The sequence below is a fragment of the Passer domesticus genome, chromosome 9, assembly GCF_036417665.1.
Source record: "Passer domesticus isolate bPasDom1 chromosome 9, bPasDom1.hap1, whole genome shotgun sequence".
Classification (NCBI taxonomy): domain Eukaryota; kingdom Metazoa; phylum Chordata; class Aves; order Passeriformes; family Passeridae; genus Passer; species Passer domesticus.
This window is the reverse complement of record NC_087482.1, coordinates 25,895,764-25,899,456: the sequence shown is the minus strand read 5'-3', so window position 1 is coordinate 25,899,456 and position 3,693 is coordinate 25,895,764. Positions and strand designations below refer to the sequence as shown.

Genomic DNA, 3,693 nt, shown 5'->3' with positions numbered 1-3,693 from the left:
CAGGCCAGATGCTGGAGGCAAGTCCTCAATGTACCTTTCCTGACAGAAAAATAGTGTCAATCCAGCAAGAGATTACTTGTAACATTTCCCATAAGTTCCTCTGAAAGTTGATGTATTCAGCAAACCTTGCCCTTCTGGAGCCCTGAGGGATCCCACAGGATCACTGTCAGTGGGAGGAAGGAGCATTTAGCTGTCCATCTTCCTCCCGTGTGCAATGCCAGTGTGTCCTTCCATGTGCTCTGTGCAGCCACAGAGAAGAGAAGAGCAGAGAGGGAAGGGGCCGGGCCCAGGGCTGTGCCCCGGGGCTGAGCCTTGTGGGCAGCCTGAGGATCTCCTGCAGTGCCACAGCAGCTCTTCTGTCCTGCCTTTCTTTGCAGCTGAACCTGCTGGTGAAGGTGGTGCAGCTTCCCAACCCACGTCCAGGACTGAGGCTCTGGGAGATGCTGAGGGTAGGTCAAGACTTTCCTCCCTGGGAGAGCTGCCAGCTCAGAGCCCAAAGCTGGGCCAGGGGGCATCGCTGCAGGTGCCAGCACAGAACCATGCACGTGTGTGCCCTCGCCCTGCGCGATCCCCTCACCGCTCCTGCGGTTCAGTGGTGCCCGTGCAGATCAGCAGAGATGGCAGAAGCTTCTGTGGCTAGAGCCCTGGTTTTGTGAAATCGACTGGGAAATGGAACTATGTTGCTCTAAATTTCTCTGACAGGGAATTACCCAGCTACAGGTCACAAGAAACCCCATGAGCCATCCATAGTCAAGATGCCAGTACTGAAGGAAATGCAGCAGGCAGGACAAGGTGGGTGCATTTCCTTCTGCCTTCCCCTGGGACTCAGCAGCCGGGGCCTTTGGCTGCACATCTGGACACGCCGTGCCCGGCACAGCAGGAAGGGATCCTTGGCAGCCTCGCTGCCCCGCTGCTGCTTTCACGCCCTGCAGGGCTGCTTCCCAGCCTGGCCTGGCTGCAGCTTGTGCCCAGCCCCTGCAGGAAGGCATTTGGCATCAGCTGACAGGCAGCCCAAACTGCACCATGGGCCTGAGATTCCCTGCAATTTCTTGGTCTCTTGGGAGATCAGGAAGGGAACCTGTTTGGAGAAAGGAGGGCCCTGGTTCAGCATGAAGATTCTGGCCATCTCCCGGAGCCTAACCCTTTGAAAAGCATTCCCTGTTGAAGATGCCACCTCCCCAGTAGGGAACAGCTCTATCTGATCCAGCTGTCCATTTCCTTTAACAAGCGATGGACCAAAAAGCTGTACTGAAGGTGGCATTTCCCGGGCTAAGTGGCGGCTCATTGGAAGGCCCTGCAGAAAGGAAGGCAATGCCAGACACGGGCACAGGCACAGCAGGTAATTGCTGTGCCGGGCTCAGCCCTGGCCGGGGCTGTGTGGCAGCAGCTCTTCCCCCAGGGCCTGCCCTTGCCCAGCCTGGCAGCAGCCAAAGCTGGAGGCGCCTCGGCTTCCAGGCCTCTGGAGCTCGTTCAGAGCCCCGGGGAAACGGGACTGGTGCAGCAACGTCCCTGGCGCTGCAGCTGCTGCGGAGCTGGCCCTGAGTGCCCAGAGGCCCAAGGCACAGGAGCAGCCCCGAGCGGGAGCCCTGCCGCCAGCCCAGGGCCAGAGGCAGCCCTGGCTCCCGACTGGGCAGGGGCTGCGCTGGCTCCTGACAGGGCCTGAGCCTGTCCCCTGGGGCTGGGGGAGCTGTCACGGGGCAGGGAGTGGTGAAATGAGTGACACCTGTGGCATGGCCGCCTGTAGTTTTTCTCAGGCCTTTAGGGAGGGTTTCTGCAGTGGAAATGAGAGAGTCTTGCAAGGCCCTGGGGTGTTCCCCCACCTTTCCAGGGATGTTTCCCAGGGCCTGAAAAGAGTCTGGAGTGTGACCAGGAGCCAGCCCAGAGCTCCCCAGGCTGCTGTGCATCTTTGGCTTTATCCATTCACATCCGACTCCCACAAACTTACCTGACCCCCTTGCAGTGCCCAGTTCCCTGAGGCAGAAGGGGACTCCAGCGCACCATGGAAATGGTTCTTATCTCTGCTCCCTTCTAGATGAGGTGTCTGGAAAGACTTCTCCATTAGCTTGGCTGCATAAAGTGTTGGTCCTATCTGAGCCCCTCTCAGGTATGTTCCCAGTGTGCCACCAAGGAATAATTGCTGACAACCTGGCAGGAATCAGGTGACAGAAGCTTCTGTGGCTGTTGTGTTACAGGTGTGCCTGCAGGGAGGATTTCTCCAGCTCCTTTGGTGATTTCTACACAGAAGCCTGGCTCCCATCGCAGGGGTGAGTGGTGTGTCCCTGCTGACCCCACAGGCTGAGCCCTGCTTTTGTGGGATCCATTCCTGGGAAACGAAACTCTATTGCTCTAAGGTCCTCCGAGGGGAAAGAACAAAGGCAAAGGACACCAGAAAGCCCATGAGCCATCCAAAAACATGAGGCAAATGCTGAAAGAATTGCTGCAGGCAGGACAAGGTGGGTGCATTTCCCTTATGCTTCCCCTGGGACTCAGCAGCCGGGGGCTTTGGCTGCACATCTGGACACGCCGTGCCTGGCACAGCAGGAAGGGATCCATGGCAGCCTCGCTGCCCCGCTGCTGCTGCTGCTGCTGCTTTCACGCCCTGCAGGGCTGTTTCCCAGCCTGGCCTGGCTGCAGCTTGTGCCCAGCCTCTGCAGGAAGGCATTTGGCATCAGCTGACAGGCAGCCCAAACTGCACCATGGGCCATGCCCACCCTGAGATCCCCTGTAATTTCCCGGTGTTCAGGCAGATCAGAAGGGGCAGCTGTTTGAAGAAGTCAGGGCCCTGGCCTACCCAAATAGTTTATATGATTTCCTGTTCCATATCAAAGTGCTTGGCAAGCATTCCCTCCTGAAGATGCCCCCTCCCGTCTCTTTATTGATTTCATGTGGTCCAGCTGTACACTTTTCTTTCTCCAGAGAAGGACAAAAAAGCTGTGCGGAAGGCGGCGTTTCCCAGAGGAAGCAGTGGCTCCGTGCCAGCCTCTGCTGCAGGAAGGGAGGTCATGCCAGGCACAGGCCCAGGAGGTAATTGCTGTGCCTCTGGGCCTGAGCCCTGCTGAGACTTGAGCTGCCCTCTCTGCTGCCTGGCAGTGCGGGCACTGCCCGGACAAGACTGGCACAGCCCAGGGGAATTATCCCGAGCAGGCTCAGGGCACTCGGGTACTGAGCAGTCCTGCTGGGGTCCCTCCATGGGAGACACTTCCTGAAACCTGGCAGTGACTGCATGGGGTGCCCATGGTGGGGAAAGGGGAGAGGGGGAGAGCAAGGCTCCAGTGTGTCCTGTAAGGGCCTGGCTATGTGCCCTTGGGCTGTGGGAGCTGTGAGAAGAGAGGGAGGGAGGGAGAGAGGGACTGCAGGAGGGAAGGAGGTAGGAGTGGTTCTGGCACTACATACTGCAGTTATCCCCAGGAATTTAGGGAAGTCTCCCTTGGTGGGGAGGGAGAGAGCCCCAGGGCCCTGGGCTGCTCCAGCTGCCCCTCTAGGGATGTTGCACAAGGCCTAGAGGGGGCAAAGATTGTAAAGGGTGTGGAGATTAACCAGGAGTCAGCCCAGAGCTCCCCAGGTCCCTGTGCAGCTTTGGCCATGGCCACTCACATCTGACTCCCACGACCTTACCCGACCCCCTTGCAGTGCCCAGTTCCCAAAGGCCAAAGGGGAACCCAGCAGAGCATGGAAGCAGTTCCGTTTTATGCT

The 3,693-nt window shown here is 58.5% G+C and overlaps 1 long non-coding RNA gene across 1 annotated transcript; it reads left to right on the top strand.

The window, feature by feature from the left end:
- The first annotated feature begins 1,722 nt into the window (after positions 1-1,722).
- Positions 1,723-2,454, top strand: LOC135307288 (uncharacterized). Its single transcript, XR_010367992.1, has 3 exons — positions 1,723-2,104; positions 2,193-2,264; positions 2,352-2,454. It is a non-coding gene; the product is annotated as an uncharacterized LOC135307288 (long non-coding RNA).
- Positions 2,455-3,693: the final 1,239 nt, after the last annotated feature.